Source organism: Oncorhynchus gorbuscha, linkage group LG13 (genome assembly GCF_021184085.1).
Source record: "Oncorhynchus gorbuscha isolate QuinsamMale2020 ecotype Even-year linkage group LG13, OgorEven_v1.0, whole genome shotgun sequence".
Taxonomy (NCBI): Eukaryota; Metazoa; Chordata; class Actinopteri; order Salmoniformes; family Salmonidae; genus Oncorhynchus; species Oncorhynchus gorbuscha.
In genome coordinates, this window is record NC_060185.1 from 59,778,506 (window position 1) to 59,798,020 (window position 19,515).

The following is a 19,515-nucleotide window of genomic DNA, read 5'->3' on the forward strand; positions in this document are numbered from 1 at the left end:
CCCTCCCTCACTGCAGACCAACCAAGGAGGAGGTGCAGAGTTGAATCTGCGGAGACAACACTGACGCTGTACAGTGCATCATCTGCTGTTTCACTCCCTGGCCTGATGGCCTGCCGTGAATTAAGGTTGGTGTTACTGTCACAATCTTCCGTCTGGATTCCAAACAGATCTCTGCCATCTGCGACCACTAGGGGGAGTGACCAGCTTGTCCCCCCCCCCCCCCCCTCTCTTCCTGGAGAGATTATCAATAAACAATTTTGTGTCATGCAGCCCGTCAGTCTCCATATGATATAGCCCCCACATCTTGACCAGACTTTACCGATTTTCTCAGGATTGCATCAATAGATGCCTTACTATAATGGCAACAGTACACACAGCCTACGGTGTAACCTCTGGCTGGTTCATTTTAGATAGCCTACTGTCTCATAACATTAAAGTTATGAACAGTTATGAAATTACAAAAACGAACAGGATTTCATGTCCCTATCCTCACACACACAATGAATTTGCAGTGGACATCAGAGAGTGCCATTCACGATTGCTCTGTAACTGATTGAAACATCAAATGACACTCATATCCCGCCCTCTTTTATTGCTGTCATTTTCCAAAGGACGGAGAGAAACAAAAAAATGAAGATTGCAAGCTGTCAACCAGATGTCCAAGTCAAGATAGTGACGCAGCAGCAACAATCACAACCCAATTCTGATGGAGAGCTGTGTGTAAGTAATCTCAATGACAGTTTAAAGTTGACCTGGCTGTCTTCCCTGTGGACTGACTGACCACTCTGGACTGGGGGTTTGTGCAGATTACTGCTTGATCACCCCCCCCCCCTGTACACACAGATCAGGCTCTAGTCTATACAGTCAGTCAGGTAGGCCGTCCTGTCAGTCAATGAGAGTGAAGGGAAGGGAGGAGAGTCCCACACACACAACAAATCCTCCATTAAGCCTGATTTGATTACATCATGATCGCCAGCAATCAAGGCCGACTAGCTGCAGCAGGGACTTTGTCCCCCCCCCTGCGTTCTCTACCATCCACCCTGTCCTCCTATACTCTCATGGACAGAACACTGTAAAAGTAGCACTGTCTGAGACGCTGTAGAAATGCTACGATAAGTTTGTCCAATCACTCCGAATGTAAGTTAAGGGGCTCAACTTTTTTGGGGTGATAACCCCATCTTTAAAAATCCGAATGCGGTGTTTATTCATGATGTTATATCGTGAAGTTGGTCCTTGATGAACTCTGTGGACGTCATCCATCTTGTAGGGAGAGCCACAGGCTCCGTCTGTGCTGTTGGGAGGCAGGAAGGAGGGGTGGGGTGTCATGCTTTCAAACTAAATTTAGGCTGCTTGTCTCCTTCATAAACATGAGCCCGTGTCTGTCTTGGGCTGTGAAAGCCCACTGTAGTAAGGCTTGTTCTCTCTCTCTCTGTCTCTCCCTGTCTGGGCTGGGCAACATAGTATATGGAACTGGTCTGGGCTCATATTAGTCTGGGAATGAATAAAAACACACCAGTTTTCTAAAGAAGGCGGAACCCTCCTTTAGCACAGCAAACTGTACTGTATTAATTTGTACTACTAAACTGTACTGTATTACATTGTACATTGTACTGTGTTACATTGTACTGTATTGTATTGTCTACATAACCCAGCCCAAAGCAGGATTGGCCACAAATGTAAACAAATAGTAGATGGTGTCCTCCCAGCTCAAACTATGCCTATCCTAGTGGCTGTCCCAGATTTCTATTGGATCAATCTTGAATTACACACACTGGTAAAAAGGATATTCCCATGTGTGCTTCAATGCTACGGGACGTGATCAGGGACTAATGACTTGAGCTAAAGCTGACCTAAAGTAATAATGTCTTATTCAACTGCAGTTGTGTTTTTGCTGCAGTGTTGCTGGCTCCTGGTACAGTGGCAAGTGAATGTTCTGAGCACTTCTGATTGAGGTGACATCTCCTCTCTAGGGTCCCTTCTCTGTGCCCTTACTCTGTTCTGTGTGAGAGCAGAAACTGGCTCTGAGCTCTTAATCCCGGTAGATGGATGGATGGCCGGCCGCACTACGCCCCCACGCACTGCCTGCTAGGCCGATCACAGGTCCCCTCCACAGAGAAATGAGCCACAACCTATTCCACAGAGACACACGGCTCCCCTACAACCCAATGTTACGCAACATGGCCACCTCCCTCCTCACAATGGAAGGGAAAATGAACCAGTTTCACATAAGCAAGGGACACAAAGACTTGTCTTGCTTACTCATCACACCTACACCGATGAATGACTTGGTAGGGGTTGAAAGGTCACACCATGACATTTATTAAACCAAAACATACTGCATGCTACAAAACAATGATCAACTAACCTCTCATACCCACCACCGTTATTATGTGTTTCAACCAGTGGTGAACACTAATCTGATAAGCAAGCATGCAGATGTTCACCCTTCCTGCCTGCCCGGCTGGCTCGTATGCCTGTATGCTTGTCCTGTCCAGTTGATGACCCGTATAATTCTGTCATGAAACCAGATCGCCTCTCATGTCTCGTGCTATAAAACATTTGGCCCGTTCCAGAGGGCCAGTGCGGTTTATATTGCTGTAAGCCCCAACTGCACACAGCAGGCCTGACGTTATCACCGCTGTAGGATTTCAGAGAGGAGACCATTTCCTTGGAAATGAGTAACCCGGAAAGATGAAAGTACATTTTTAAGCCCGCTACTGCTTTGCGTTGACTCTCACGCTCGCTGTGACCTGTTTTGACTCTTGCACGCCCTTCCTGCCAACGGTTGTCACTGTAAGCTTTTTATTTGCTTATGGCTGTACTCTAGTGAAAGGCAAACTCCTAACATGTTCGGAGGCGTATGTAATCCTTACGACAGAATTTGTCCAAAATTATATCATTGAGGTAAGACTGACCCCTATGGATCAAGGTCAGACAAGGAGAGCAATTTACTATTAGCCACTCAATGGTGCTTTACTAACTCTATCCCATGCTTAAGCACTGGAGTGTAGTCCTCTAGCTAAAGCTCAAGTTGGCATACAAACTGAGTTTGGGGAGCCTCGTCTCTCAAAGCTTGGAGAATTCTTAGTGCTCCTGTATTTTGACCAAAGGGCTGTTTTCTAGCAGAGCTATTGATGTGACGACCCCAGTCCCCTGAGCTGGGAGCCCATCTGTTCAATAATACATCTGTTTGCTCTTATGAGGAGCGCTATAGTAGATTTTGGGCTATGGGAGGTAGGTGGAAAGTTGGTGCTGGATGCATTTTTCAAAGCAGTCCTTTTAAAAAAGGAGGAATGCTCCTCAGCGGCCCCATTAGTCATACAGATTTGGGGCTGGAGCGGTTCTGTGACTCAAGTCTGTACAGCTCAGCCCTGCCTGCCGCCCACTCTAAACACTCCAAGAACTTGTTTTAGAAAACAGAGATATAAAGAAAGAGGGAGGGAAAGAGGTGTGTGGGGGGGCAGATAGATAAAGAGAGAGTAGAGGAAGAGAGAGCAGGGAGCGAAAGAAGGTGAGCAGCCTAGGGATAGATGTGTGAGCACTCTTGAGGGCAGGGCGGGGGGGGGGGGGGTTGAAGTATGAATTGCAACTAAATGTTTCAGATGTCTGCCATGTCTGAGTTATTAGTAACACACACACACCCGCAGTTTAAGCCAGCCTGGAAATCATGGAGGGACAAAGTAAAGTCATTTGACTTGTGTGTCCTCGTGCGTGCTTGTGTCTGCAGGCCATGACTGAAATAGGAGGAGAGGAGAGAGAGGCAGAGGGGGTGTTTGAGTGTGTGCATGAGCCTGTGTGCACTGTAGGTACAGTATGTACTGGATACTTCTCTTACTATGTACATGTGGATGATTGTCTGTCAGTTCCAGGCAATGCAACTATTACTGAAGACAAATAGAAACTTAACATACAACGATTTGAATGATTTTTTACAGTTACAGTTCATATAAGGAAATCGGTCAATTGAAATGAATGAATTAAGCACTAATCTATGGATTTCACATGAGTGGGAAGGGGCACAGCCATGGGTGGGCCTGGGAGGACATAGGCCCACCCACTCGGGAGCTAGGCCCAGCCAATCAGAATTCCTTTTTTCCCCACATTAGGGCTTTATTACAGACAGAAATACTCTGGTTGGCTGGTCTCAGACGATCCCGCAGGTGAAGAAGCCGGAAGTAAAGGTCCTGGCCTGGCTTGGTTACACATGGTCTGCAGTTGTGAGGACAGTTGGACGTACTGCCAAATTCTCAAAAATAATGTTGGATGCAGCTTATGGTAGAGAAATGAACATTAAATTCTTTGGCAACAGCTCTGGTGGAATTTCCTGCCGTCAGCATGCCAATTGCATGCTCCCTCAATCTGATACATCTGTGGATTTATGTTGTGTAACAAAACTGCACATTTTAGAGTGGCCTTTTATTGTCCCCAGCACAAGGTGCACCTGTGTAATGATCATGCCGTTTTAATCAGCTTTTTGATATGCCACACCGTTCAGGTGGATGGATTATCTTGGCAAGGGAGAAATGCTCACGAACAGGGATGTAAACACATTTGTGCACAACATTTGAGAGGAATAAGCTCTTTGTGCATAAGGAACATTTCTGTGATCTTTTATTTCAGCTCATGAATCATGGGACCAACACTTTACATGTTGTGTTTATATTTTTGTTCTGTATAAATATGTGCACATGCTTGTTGTTAGGACTGAAAGTGTTACATAAATGTGCAGCCTCTGTACCCTACTTTCCCCTGCTAAGTTATTACTGAAGCTTTGAACTGCCAGTATATGTACTGTCAATAATAAGGTGGCAAGAAAATTGCTAATGCTGTTTGATCTGAGCTGAGCACATGTGTGTCAGGATTATGGATCTGGATTGGACCTTGCTGCACAGTGGCCCCTAGGACTGACAGGTGCACACCCTGTGCCCAATAAGACCCAAGATCAAATGCCAGAGTTGGGCGGGGTCACAACATTTTCTACCTGGCTGGCTGCAACTTCATTATTGTAAGCTGATGCGGTGACATTGGCCTTTTCTCCTTTGGTAGATGTCAATTCATTAGTAGGCTAACAGAAGATTGTCCTCCCATCCTTGATAGCCATCCTTCATCGAGGAGAGTCATGTATATCGTACCCGAGTCATTCGCTGAAGGGTTTTGAAATCTGCCACATCCCCTTGGAATCAGCTTTTGTTTTTTTCAGAGGAGAAAAGCATCCACACCTTTTAAAAACAATATGCAACTTATCTTTTTATCTATAAAATGCATTGCACAACTAACTGATTTTAGTTCTTAGCACTATCTCGGGATCCATCCATGTAAGCGTCTTTTGCCTGAGTCTCATTTTATACTAGCACAGAAGTTGAGCAAATCAAATTGAGAAAAGGCCACTGTGTTCTACCCAGGATTCCTAGAACTGTTCGTCTGTGCTGTCAAAACAATGGAGGGAAGGAGGGAGAGAAGGGAGGGGTAAGGGTTGTGTCACCTGCACTGTTCCACCTTGATGGTTATGCTTCTGAACATCATTTTTAGCCCCCTCTATCATTCGGTATGAGCAGATGCTGCTAGTGTAACTGTGGAACTTCTAACTGCTGTTATGTGTAACAACATCACATGCTGTTCTCAGGTCTCAGGGACTCTGGCAGAGCTCAAGTTAGTTCAGCTGTCTGTGGTGTGAATCGCTCCCTCTCTGTTTTTTTTACGTATGTGTTTCATGTGTGTGTTGTAAAAATGTGACATGCATGCTGAGCAGGAGTTGTGAGTGTGTGTGTGTGTCTTCTTCTGGACTAATATGCTGGAGCGCACAGGGCTAATAAATCATTCAGAGCCCAAGTCTATTCTTATCTATAACCTTGCACCAACCGCTAGACTCTATAGCTGGACCCCTTCTCTCTCTCTCTCTCTCTCTCTCTCTCTCTCTCTCTCTCTCTCTCTCTCTTTCTCTGTGTCTGACTGTCCCTCTCCCTCTCTCTTGTCTCACTCTTTCACTTCTGATCTATCTCTCTCTCCCACTCTCCCACTCTCCCTCTCTCTCTCTCACTCACTCACTCACTCACTCACTCACTCACTCACTCACTCACTCACTCACTCACTCACTCACTTACTCTCTCTCATTCTCTCTCTCATTCTCTCTCTCTCTCTCTCTCTCTGAGTAAAGGGAGATGGTCAGGGCGATATATTCTAGAGCCAGGAATGATGCTGATTAAAAGGGGGTTGAGGTTCACCTTTAAGTGTTGTATTTTCACCATACCACAGAGTGCACTGGTACACATTCCCCTTTGTGAGTCACACACACAGCTATATCAGGTTGGGATGGATCACATGACGACAATGTGCCATGGTGTTCCCCCCCGTTTGGTTGCTGTAGGTCTGTCTGTCAGCATGTCGGTGTGTTTAACTGCTGCCTGCCTGTGTGCAGACTATTTCTGTGGGGTTTTAATATACTATATACACTGAGTGTACAAAACATAAGGGAACACCTGCTCTTTCCATGACAGACTGACCAGGTGAATCCAGGTGAAAGCTATGATCCCTTATTGATGTCACTTGTTAAATCGACTTCAATCCGTGTATGTTAAAGAAGGATTTTTAAGCCTTGAGACAATTGAGACATGGATTGAGTTTGTGTGCCATTCGCACCTACTACCAGAAGTGTGTCGAGAACTGCAGTTTCCTATGTGCCACGAATGGTCCACCACCCGAAGGACATCCAGTCAACTTGACATGGGCCAGCATCCCTGTGGAAAGCTTTTGGCACCTTGTAGTCCATGCCCCGACGAACTGAGGCTATTCTGAGGGTAAAAGGGGGTGCCGTGCAACTCAATATTAGAAAGATGTTCCTAATGTTTTGTACACTCAGTGTACTGTGTGTCTTATGATGCTCACTTTCCGTGTGTTAACGATTAAACTACGGACCCCCTACGGACCCTCACTTTTACTTAAGTAGGGCTTATTCATTGTTCCAATGTTGTGTTGTGCTCCTCATGTTACCGAAGCGCATGCTTTAGCTGTCACAGACACCTGCTGTGTGTGTGTGTGTGTGTGTGTGTGTGTGTGTGTGTGTGTGTGTGTGTGTGTGTGTGTGTGTGTGTGTGTGTGTGTGTGTGTGTGTGTGTGTGTGTGTGTGTGTGTGGGTGTTTGTGGGGGGTCGGATCATTGAGTTCTGTATACAACAGATGAGGGCTGGGAGCAGAGAGGATGGCAAAGGTAAATAGTGGAGAGTCCTAGCACATGCCAGGCGTGCTGAGTTCCTGCTAGATAAAGGTCCGTCCACACTGCCAGGGTCATGTCCCAGGGCCCCGGGCCCTCACAGAAGTCACTGTCCTCCTAGAGTCCAGCCTGCAGAGAGGATCAGCACACTGACCCAACACAAGTACAGCTGGCTGGCCCCAACGGGCCTCCTGGTTCCCTTGCAGCCCCCTCAGACCAGGGCCCCAGCCCTCCACACCTAGAAAGGGTTAAAAGCCTTTTGTTTTTCTCCGTACCATCCTTGTGTGTACGTTAAACAAGCAAAGCTGGACTTAACCTTCACACTGCATTATGAAAACAAGAGCCTGGTGGCGGCGGGGAGGCTGAGGGGGAGTGGTGCTTGGGGAGGCGTGGCCGACTGTTCACTCAGTGAGAAGGCAATTGTCTTGTTTTGAATTCCTCTGATCCAACTGTCAAAATATACCAGGAAGTAAGGCCTAGAGTCCTAGACAGAGGGGTGTTTGATAGGAAAACCACTGCCAGCGAGGAGGAGTTGGATAAGGCTCTGTTTGGAGCAGTGGGACAGTATTGACTGAAATTGAAGTGACGTTTCACAATCCCTGACAAATTCACTAGTGCTAAATGTGTCAAATTCACATTCTCAGGAGGACTACATGTATCAGTGTGACCAGTGACTCATTCCCAGCTCCATTCTCATTGCACAATATACCATTAATATTTTTCTGCCCATGTTTTTCTACCAGTTCTCCATTTCCACAATGTTTCCTTATTCTAACCACAGGGTTGCTCCTTGGGAATATATATTGATCTCAGTGGGGAGGTTTCATGTAGAACTGGGGAAGTGTCCTTGAAATGGCCTTGCCATGTCATTAAATGGGAGCTTATCGCCACCAGCCCACATGGGAGGTAGTAGAAATCATGGATCTGTTTTGAGGAAGGTTAGAGAGAAAAGCAGGGAGATCCAGACAGCCCCCTGCCAGGATTCACTTACTACTCGGGCATGTAAGTTCAGCAGTGTGTTGTGAGCATGCTCCGTCCAGATGAGGAACTTGCTCCAGTTGCTGGCCTGGGTGGATACAAAACAGTGGAGGAACTTCTCCTGCTCCTGTTTGGCCCTCTCTGTTTGCACATTCGACAGTGGGTGGAATCCAGATGAGAGACTCCCCGACGCCCCCAACAGGGAACAGAAGGCTTTCCAATACCGTGCGACGAACTGGGGCCCACGATCCGAGACGATGTCCTGGGGAAGTCCGCGAGGTCGAAAGACATGGGTAATCATGAGATCAGCGGTCTCCTTCGCTGAAGGCAACTTGGGTAAGGCAATGAAATGAGCTGCCTTGGAGAAGTGATCAACAACCACCAGGATAGTGGTAAGCCCTTGGGATGGAGGTAGCTCTGTGATAAAGTCTATGGACAGGTGGGACCAGGACCAGCTCTGGGATGGGCAGAGGTTGGAGCAACTTGCTTTGGGCACAGGTGGAACAGGCCGCAACAAAGGATCTCACATCCTCAATCATGTTGGGCCAACAGAATTTCTGCCTCAGGAACTCCAGTGTCCGATTAATCCCTGGATACCCAGTTAATTTAGAGGAGTGTCTCCATTGTAGTACTCGAGAACGGGCTGATCGCGGAACGTATCAAATCAAATCAAGTATCAAATCAAATCAAATTTTATTTGTCACATACACATGGTTAGCAGATGTTAATGCGAGTGTAGCGAAATGCTTGTGCTTCTAGTTCCGACAATGCAGTGATAACCAACAAGTAATCTAACTAACAATTCCAAAACTACTGTCTTATACACAGTGTAAGGGGATAATTAATATGTACATAAGGATATATGAATGAGTGATGGTACAGAGCAGCATACAGTAGATGGTATCGAGTACAGTATATACATATGAGATGAGTGTGTAGACAAAGTAAACAAAGTGGCATAGTTAAAGTGGCTAGTGATACATGTATTACATAAGGATGCAGTCGGTGATGTAGAGTACAGTATATACATATGCATATGAGATGAATAATGTAGGGTAAGTAACATTATATAAGGTAGCATTGTTTAAAGTGGCTAGTGATATATTTACATCATTTCCCATCAATTCCCATTATTAAAGTGGCTGGAGTTGGGTCAGTGTCAATGACAGTGTGTTGGCAGCAGCCACTCAATGTTAGTGGTGGCTGTTTAACAGTCTGATGGCCTTGAGATAGAAGCTGTTTTTCAGTCTCTCGGTCCCAGCTTTGATGCACCTGTACTGACCTCGCCTTCTGGATGATAGCGGGGTGAACAGGCAGTGGTTCGGGTGGTTGATGTCCTTGATGATCTTTATGGCCTTCCTGTAACATCGGGTGGTGTAGGTGTCCTGGAGGGCAGGTAGTTTGCCCCCAGTGAAGCGTTGTGCAGTCCTCACTACCCTCTGGAGAGCCTTCCGGTTGAGGGCGGAGCAGTTGCCGTACCAAGCGGTGATACAGCCCGCCAGGATGCTCTCGATTGTGCATCTGTAGAAGTTTGTGAGTGCTTTTGGTGACAAGCCGAATTTCTTCAGCCTCCTGAGGTTGAAGAGGCGCTGCTGCGCCTACTTCACGACGCTGTCAGTGTGAGTGGACCAATTCAGTTTGTCTGTGATGTGTATGCCGAGGAACTTAAAACTTGCTACCCTCTCCACTACTGTTCCATCGATGTGGATAGGGTGTGTTCCCTCTGCTGTTTCCTGAAGTCCACAATCATGTCCTTAGTTTTGTTGACGTTGAGTGTGAGGTTATTTTCCTGACACCACACTCTGAGGGCCCTCACCTCCTCCCTGTAGGCCGTCTCGTCGTTGTTGGTAATCAAGCCTACCACTGTTGTGTCGTCCGCAAACTTGATGATTGAGTTGGAGGTGTGCGTGGCCACGCAGTCGTGGGTGAACAGGGAGTACAGGAGAGGGCTCAGAACGCACCCTTGTGGGGCCCCCGTGTTGAGGATCAGCGGGGAGGAGATGTTGTTGCCTACCCTCACCACCTGGGGGCGGCCCGTCAGGAAGTCCAGTACCCAGTTGCACAGGGCGGGGCCGAGACCCAGGGTCTCGAGCTTGATGACGAGCTTGGAGGGTACTATGGTGTTGAATGCCGAGCTGACCCATGTTAGTGGGTCCCCAGCCAGGGTCAGGTTCTCTGGTCTGGGCTTGTCAGACCGTGGTCTCAATACTTGACATCATAGGGGCCGCAATGCCGGAGCTGGGGATGATGGGCTCGGAGTCCCTCTCCTCGTTAGAGACATCAGATTGTAAGTGTTGAAGATTGTAAATTGAAGTATTCGGGAGGGAGAGTGGAGAAGTCTTGGTCTCAATGGATGCAGGAGAACATGGCAAGGCTCTTGGTGGGGTCTTAGACATTTAGTCTGGCAGTCCTTACCCTAGTCTAGTAGGTGTCCCGTGGACCAGGAGAATAGTGGGTTATGTAACGCTAGCCAGGGGTACCCTAGGATATGGGGGTTCTCGGGAGCAGTGATCAAAAGAAAACGAAGAGTCTTGGAGTGGTTCACCCCAACCTGCAGTAAAATGGTCTTGGTCTGATATTCCACCTGACCGGAGCCAATGGTCCATCCATTGAGGGCTTGAATCTGCAGAGGGATTGGACACTTCACACAGGAGATTTGTAATTCTCTGGCGAAGTCCTGATCAACTAAATTATCTGCTGTCCCGGAGTCCACGAAGGCTTTAATCTGGTGCTGACGGTTGTCCCAGTGGAGGGTAGTGGGATGGTGACTGGGTAGCTGGGAAGTAACTGCACAGCTCATCAGGGTCTCCCCTTGTCCTGGCGAGTCATAGCATTTCTCGTCAGCTCTGGGCATGTAGCACGGAGATGGCCGAGACATCCGCAGTAGAGGTAGCACCCTTCGATCATGCACCTGTCATACACCTGTGGGCTCAGACGTGTGTGTGTCCCAGCTGCATGAGTCCTCAATGCTGTGTTCAAGGGGGTTGCGGTGCTCAGGAAACCGGGATACTGGGGTAGTGTCAAAAAGGCACCTTCTCACGAGTTCTCAGAGGTTGTTGTCGATCCTGATTGCCAGCGTTATCAGGGACTCGAGGTCCTCTCCCAGTTCCTAAGAGGCCAGTTCATCCTTGATGGAGTTAGACAAACCCTGGTGGAAAGCGTGACCAGGGCCTCCATATTCCAACCACGAATGTGCGGAACTCAATGGCGAAGTCAGCCACTGTTCTGGCCGCTTGGCAGATGTTGAACAGTCGGCTGGCCACTTCTCGTCCACTGACTGGGTGGTCGAAGACTTGTCTCAGCTCGGCAATGAAGGTTAATATGGAGCTGCAGGATGGTGGCTGCTGTTCCCACACCGCCGTTGCCCATGCCAGGGCCTTGCCCGAGAGTAGAGAGAATGTAGACGATCATGGCCCAATCGGTGTGGAAGATGGAGGACTGTAGCTCGAACACTGATTGAGGAACCCCTTACATCCTCCTGGGTGGCCGTCTTACCGCCCGGGGGCTGGGATCTTGGTTTCCCAGTGCAGGTTCCCTGGAGGAACAATGACGACACCTGTAGCACTGGGCGATGAGACGTGAACATTGGCTCCTCCTGGGTTGAGGTTGGACTGTGGTTTGAGTGATTCGGTAAGTGCCCAGAGGTGTCTCTGATATTTGGGAGATTTGTTCTTGCTGCCGCCCCAGCAGTGCTTCTTGGTGGGTTACAACCTTCTTGATCTGGGTGATCTCTGCTGGTTCCATGTTTTGGCAGAAGCCTGCTGTGACGTAGTAAGGCTGGACCCAGGTGCAGAGAAGAGAGCAGTTGGGGAATCAGTGGTTAAGGATAAACATAGTACTTTACTGAGAATCAGTAGACACAGGATCACAGTACACTTGAGAAAACAACAAACACTAACTCTCAAACTCACTCAGGAAACGAACCCACACGGTAAACAATTGAATCTTCTGCAAAGGACAACAGAAAACACACATCTTTTAACAGGGATATCATAATGAGTAAATTGGACATCTGAGTGTCATTAATGTCTCAAAGACGGTCTCTGCCGCCCTCTGGTGACAGGTGGAACAAAGACAGGCACACTTGAAATGCGTTCCTCATGAAGCTAGTTGAGAAAATGCCAAAAATTGTGCAAAGGGTGGCTACTTTGAAGAATCTCCAATATAAAATATATTTATTTGGTTACTACGTGATTCCATACACACTTAAAGTCAGAAGTTTACATACACTTAAATTGTAGTCATTTATAAAACTAGTTTTTCAACGACTCCACACATTTCTTGTTAACAAACTATAGTTTTGGCACGTCGGCTAGGACATCTACTTTGCATGACATAAGTCATTTTTCCAACAATTATTTACAGACAGATTATTTCACTTATAATTCACTGTATCACAATTCCAGTGGGTCAGTTTACATACACTAAGTTGACTGTGCCTTTAAACAGCTTGGAAAATTCCAGAAAATTATGTCAAGGCTTTAGAAGCTTCTGATAGGCTAATTGACATCATTTGAGTCAATTGGAGGTGTACCTGTGGATGTATTTCAAGGTCTACCTTCAAACCTTCAAACAGTGCCTCTTTGCTTGACATCATGGGAAAGTCCAAAGAAATCAGCCAAAATAATTGGAGACCTCCACAAGTCTGGTTCATCCTTGGGAGCAATAACCAAATGTCTGAAGGTACCACATTCATCTGTAAAAACAATAGTATGCAAGTATGAACTCCATGGGACCACGCAGCAGTCATACAGCTCAGGAAGGAGAAGCGTTCTGTCTCCTAGAGATGAACATACCTTGGTGCGAAAAGTGCGAATCAATCTCAGAACAACAGCAAAGGACCTTGTGAATATGCTGGAGGGAACAGGTACAAAAGTATCTATATCCACAGTAAAGCGAGTCCTATATTGACATAACCTGAAAGGCCTCTCAGCAAGGAAGAAGCCACTGCTCCAAAACCGGCATGAAAAAAGCCAGACTATGATTTCAACTGCACATGGGGACGAATATCGCACTTTTTGGAGAAATGTCCTCTGGTCTGATGAAACAAAAATAGAACTGTTTGGTCATAATGACCATCGTTATGTTTGGAGGAAAAAGGGGGAAGCTTGCAATCCGAAGAACACCATCCCAATCGTGAAGCACGAAGGTGGCAGCATTATGTTGTGAGGGTGCTTTGCTTCAGGAGGGACTGGGGCACTTCACGAAATAGATGGCATCATGACATAGGAAAATTATGTGGTTATATTGAAGCGACATCTCAAGACATCAGTCAGGAAGTTAAAGCTTGGTTGCAAATGGGTCTTCCAAATGGACATTGACCCTAAGCATACATCCAAAGTTGTGGTAAAATGGCTTAAGGACAGCAAAGTCAAGGTATTGGAGTGGCCATCACAAAGCCCTGACCTCAATCCTATAGAAAATTGTGGGCAAATCTCAAAGTGTGTGCGAACAAGGAGGCCTACAAACCTGACTCAGTTACACCTGCTCTGTCAGGAGCTGTACTATTATTCTGACAATTCACATTCTTAAAATAAAGTGGTGATCCTAACTGACCTAAGACAGGAAATTGTTACTAGGATTAAATGTCAGGAATTGTGAAAAACTGAGTTTAAATGTATTTGGCTGAGGTGTGTGTAAACGTCCGACTTCAACTGTATGTTATTTCATAGTTTTGGACAGATTGGAGTGGCAGCAAGTCTTAAACCTTAAATAGTTGAGCATTTAGCCATGTCATCTTGATCGTTTTTCCCCTGTAGTCGCTGCCAGCCATGCAGCATGCTCCCTCCATGCTGCCGTGTTAAAATGTCAATGGTGCCTGGAGGTCACCCTTCACCCTCCTCTACCAGGCAGCTGACTCCTAGATGTGAAGCGACACCACTGGAATGTTGGAACTAGCTGCTCATTTGGAACTAACCTTTCTCCAGCAGGAGAGAGAGAGTATATAGATATATATACACACACACTGGGGCTAGGCTGCTGACATATGCTTTTCTCGGCTATAGGAACCTGTAGCTGACCCCTGACCTCCTATAGCCTTGGAGGATTACTCTGTCCGTCTCTACCAAGCTTGGATTAAGGAAACTCTGCATGCTACACATTGCACTTTAAAAAGCTTATTAAAACAGTGTTCCTAATTTAGGGCATATCAGATCATTTAAAGGTCTCCGGATTGGTACACGACATCAGTTAAATGGAGCTCATTAGCCTTCAATTCCATACTATTTTATAAATATGATATATAATAGATTATATGGATATAAATCATGTACCACAGGGACAGAGCACCAGCTGGACCGTGTATTATTTTATTAGAATCTCTCTCTCTCTCTGACAGAGAAGACAGACAGACAGACAGACAGACAGACAGACAGACAGACAGACAGACAGACAGACAGACAGACAGACAGACAGACAGACAGACAGACAGACAGACAGACAGACAGACAGACAGACAGACAGACAGACAGACAGACAGACAGACAGACAGACAGACAGACAGACAGACAGACAGACAGACAGACAGACAGACAGACAGACAGACAGACAGACAGACAGACAGACAGACAGACAGACAGACAGACAGACAGACAGACAGACAGACAGACAGACAGACAGACAGACAGACAGACAGACAGACAGACAGACAGACAGACAGACAGACAGACAGACAGACAGACAGACAGACAGACAGGATAAGTTACAGCCACAAAGTTATGAAAATAAGGTGATCTGACAGAAAACCTTGAAATTATGATATTTTCGGTGTATGCTGCTTATGCAATAGTTGGCTACACAATGAACTATGCACTTTGCAGACTTGGTAATACACAGTATTAGTCATGTTATAACATATTAATAACCTTACACCCATGTCCCCTACATTCCTTGCAGCAATCACTTTGTACTTGCACTTCAGTCAAGCAGACACCAATCTGACTGATAGAGAAACTGATAACTGAATGCAATTCTATTCAGATTATAATCAGATGACCACATTTCTTGGGAAAGGGTGTGTGTTTGTGTCTCTTAGGTTCTAGATAACACTTTTTTTTAAATGTATAGAACCTAAAAGGGTTATTCACCTGTCCGCATAGGAGAACCCCTTTTTGTTCCGTATAGAACCCTTTACACAGAGGGTTCTACATGGAACACAAAATAGTTCTACCTGGAACCAAAAAAGGTTCTAACTGGAACCAAAAAGTATTTTCCTGTGGTTGACAGCAAAAGACCCATTTGGGACCCTTTTTTCTAAGAGTGTAATGAAGTGAACTGTATATGTATAAAAGGCTAACAGTGAATGATGACGAGGAGTTTTATGGTGGCTGGCAGGCTGCCTAAGGTGAGCAGAGGTACTGCTGTGCCAGCCTCCAGACTCTAGCCTGGTATGTGTCTGATCTGTGGCAAATTGATACACATCACGTGGGAGGGGAAGTGTCATGATGGCGTCATGGTAGCTCTTATCCTAGCAGGGTGTTTGTCAGGTCCCTGTCCCCGTCACACTGTCTGTATACATATTGCAGCTTAGAAATGGCCTTGGTCTCAAAATGTGCATCCCAAATGGCACCGTAATGCCTATTTCGTGCCCTACATAGGGAATGGGATGCCATTTGGGACACAACCACAGTGTCACATTGCACTCAGAGAGAACAGAGAGTTCAGATTATTACATGTTATTACTGTGGGCCCAGAGTTTTTCCTGAGCATGTGGCCTGACTAGGAAAAACCCAGGTCCCTAATTATGACTACATATGAGCAACAACTGCAGGTATTTGCTGCATATCTGGCTCGTCATTTTCACTCATTGGTACGGAGAAGGAAACAGTAGCTTTACCGAAAGCATACGAGACAATACGGAAGTATTTCAAAAAGCCCAGATGGAGGATGTGTGGACTGCAGACCCCCCAGCCCACTGTGTTAGTCAGTATCAGTGAGACAGATGATGAGGAGGAGGAGGATGGTGAAGGTATTGGGATTTGCTTTCACAAGTGGTGTGTTGCATTGCAGACACAGTGACTGCCTGAGAGTGAATTGAATGGTGAACTGAATGCACCCCCAACCCACACAGATGAATCAGAAAGATTTCCTCTTTTCAGGCGTTGTGTGGTTCAGACTTCTTCTGTAAAAGGGCTGTACTCTTCCTGACTCAGTTGACGCCTGTGTATAAGGCCTGAGGGGAAATTCCTAGGCTGCGTCTGAAATGGTACCCTATTCCATATATAGTGCACTACTTTTCACCAGGGACCACAGGGCTCGCAGTGCACTATATAGGAAAAAGCGTGCCATTATGGACATAGCTCTAGATTCTGTACATAACTGTGGAGGTATGTAGATCAAATTGTTTTGACTCCCTCCCCTCTTAGTATTCTGGTGGTGTTTCCGAAAGCTTGCAGAATTTGAGGATTTGTAGAGGTTATTTGGGGATTTTACTGTTGTCATGTGCTCTCTAATCTTGAGGTAATTATGGAAGACTTCCCCTTTTACCACATCAGGCCACCAGGGACAGCTGGCCCTGGCCATGTGTCGATGTGGCAACACTGAAAGATTGACACCAGCATTCTCTCTCCATCACATATCCCCCTCCTCCTAATAGCCCCTTCGTCTTCTCTTTCGATCCTCGCTAACCCTATTCTCACACTGTTTTCCAAGCAGCAGCGTTGGTCCATGAGTAGGCCTAGTGAGTGTGTCGCTATGACAACCGACAGTGAAAGGTTGACACCGGCACTCGCTCTTCCATCAAATATCCTCCCCCTCATATCTTCCCTTTTCTTCTTTCTCTATCCTCTCTAACCTTATTCTCCCTCTTCATTTCCACCAGCAGCCTCAGCCCATGAGGAGTTGTCGCTCTGACAACAGGCAGGGAAAGGTTGATGACAGCCCCCTGTCTTCCATCACATATCCACCCACTTCATCCACAATTCTGTCAAAAGCATCCGCAGCCTGACTTTTAGAGGGAAAACCCTTCTTTAAAAGACGTCCAGGAAGTACAGATACAGGGACTCTTTAATACAGCTGTTTAATGGATACATTTACCAAAAGACTCTTGATTGGTTATTAATAGGAGTGCACATATGTGTTCAACTTTCACTGTAAATACGATGCCTATTGCACTTTCCATATGAAATGTCTTTGGTCTTTTTAAGCACATGTCTAAACCAATTTCCCCCTGGTGGGATAATAAAGTGTTCCTAATCTAATCCTCCTTGTAGTGCTATCTTCTTGTTCTTCTCTTTCTATCATCCCTACTATTCTAACCTCCCTCCGTATTCCCCCCAGCAGTACGCTCTGGGGTATATTGACGACCAGCTTGTTCTGGCCTTCTCACGGTAGGAATAGGAAAGGCCAGGGTCATGTATTGTAATAGCCAGCATCCTCGGTGCAGGGTGAACTGCTGCTGGTATGGGCTCCCTCCCCCTTCCCTCCCCGCCTCCCTCTCATTGTGCTCCAACTAAGAAGACCCAGTAAGCTGGTGTTCTGGTTCAACTCCAACAACAGCTGTTTCCAAGGGAGGGAGAGACGGTGAATGTGTTTGTGCGAAGGGAGGGGAATGGGTCCATGGTCTATACACCACATCACAGATCCAACTCTGGCTATGTGGTCATGTAATGTCCTTGTAACAATGTAATCATACTGAGGTGAAGCCAGCAAAGCCATAGTTGCAGACTGTCTGTTGTGGCCACAGCCAGAGTCCCTAAACCTTTACATGCCAGCACGATTGGTTCTGATTGAACATTTATTGGGTGACATATTACACAGTTGGGTGTAGTAAAAACATTCACTTCGATCGCCACCGGAGGAGTGAGCTTGGCAGGAAAGGTCTCTGCCCTGTCAATATATCATGACACACACGCCAGGATAGTATGAGAGAATACGATGTGTATATAAAGTGTGCAAGCCAGGCTGGATGGTTTAGTATTAGACGGACAGCTTTGTTTGGGTTCATAGAGATTACCCTGGGGCTAGTCACGTGGGAGAAGAAAAATGAATGTATCTGATTGGTTCACGAGATGTCTTGAGTCATGCTGTATCTAAGCATTATTTCAAATCACCGATCTATCCATGGGTCTCTGGAATGGACCGTTAAAAAGGGCTGAAAGCCAGCATTAGGAAATGCATGATTACATAAAAAGCTCTTTAATGTGACAATTTGATGTACTGGGGGAAAATGTTCCCATCTAGAAATGCAGCTACATCATTCACAACGGTCCCGTATGGAAAGTTATTTACACCACACAAAAAAAAACGACTCTTCTGGTGGAGCCATCCCGGCAGGGTAGAGTGTGATGACGTGGTGTCGTCCTGGGATCCTAACAGATCCCTGTGCGTAATGTTATATTATGCTCTTTTCTCTGTATGAACCAAGGTGAATTCAGGAGGATTATATTGTATAATCTGCATATGACTAACACACCAGACACTGAACAGCAGAGAGGCTGGTGAGCATAGAGTCAGAGTCAAAGCAAGCCAAGGAGCCAGGAGACAGTCTGTTTAACTGTCCGTGATGCTTTTTGAATTCTTCCCCTATTCATGCAAATGGCCTCATGCACAATTCAATTACTGCCCGTACCACCGGTAAAGAGGTGTGCTGCACTGAGATAAGAAGGCTCTGTTATAGAAGCTTTTATGTCTCTGTGTTTTTGGTGTGCGTGCATGCGCGTGAGCACGCGTGAGTGAATCTTTGTGTGTGGTTGTGTGTATGTTAAATGACGTGTGTGTATGATGAGATTATGACCAATTCTCCGACACCCATTTCAGACTCCCAAAATGAGACGCTAGCCTCAAACTGGATTTAACTTTTGGTCCTAATGATTATAGAGGGAAGTGACTCTAAAGCCTTTCCACAGAGGGTTCCATATAGAACCCTTTCCAAATAGAGGTTCTTCATGGAACCGAAAATGTTTTTTACCTAGAACCAAAAAGGTTCCAAAGGAGTGTATCTGAAGAGTTTTTTTTCTTTCTAAAACACTACTGTATATCCACTAAATGTTCACATTTGTGTTTTTTCATCAGAATGATTGTTTATGAGTACTTTCATGTGCGTGTTAGATATTAGTGTTCTCAGATGTTTTTTTTATTTTAGGAGGCAGAAATAAAATCATCATATGTTAGCTTTTTCTCTTGCAAACCACTATATATCCATTGTTTGCTGGAATGGAATGTTTGTATTAGAGGTCGACTGATTATGATTTTTCAATGCTGATACCCATACCGATTTATTGGAGGACCAAAAAAAGCTGATACCGATTAATCGGCCGATTTTCTTTCTTTTTTTGTGTGTGTTTTTTAAAAACTTTTTGTTTTTTTTGTAATAATGAAAATGACAACAATACT

General features: G+C 45.9%; 1 long non-coding RNA gene across 1 annotated transcript; it reads left to right on the plus strand.

Moving 5' to 3' along the window:
* The first annotated feature begins 23 nt into the window (after positions 1–23).
* LOC123994034 lies at positions 24–19,432 on the plus strand. The gene is made up of 3 exons (XR_006831564.1): positions 24–125; positions 612–720; positions 17,003–19,432. It is a non-coding gene; the product is annotated as an uncharacterized LOC123994034 (long non-coding RNA).
* The last annotated feature ends 83 nt before the right edge of the window (positions 19,433–19,515 follow it).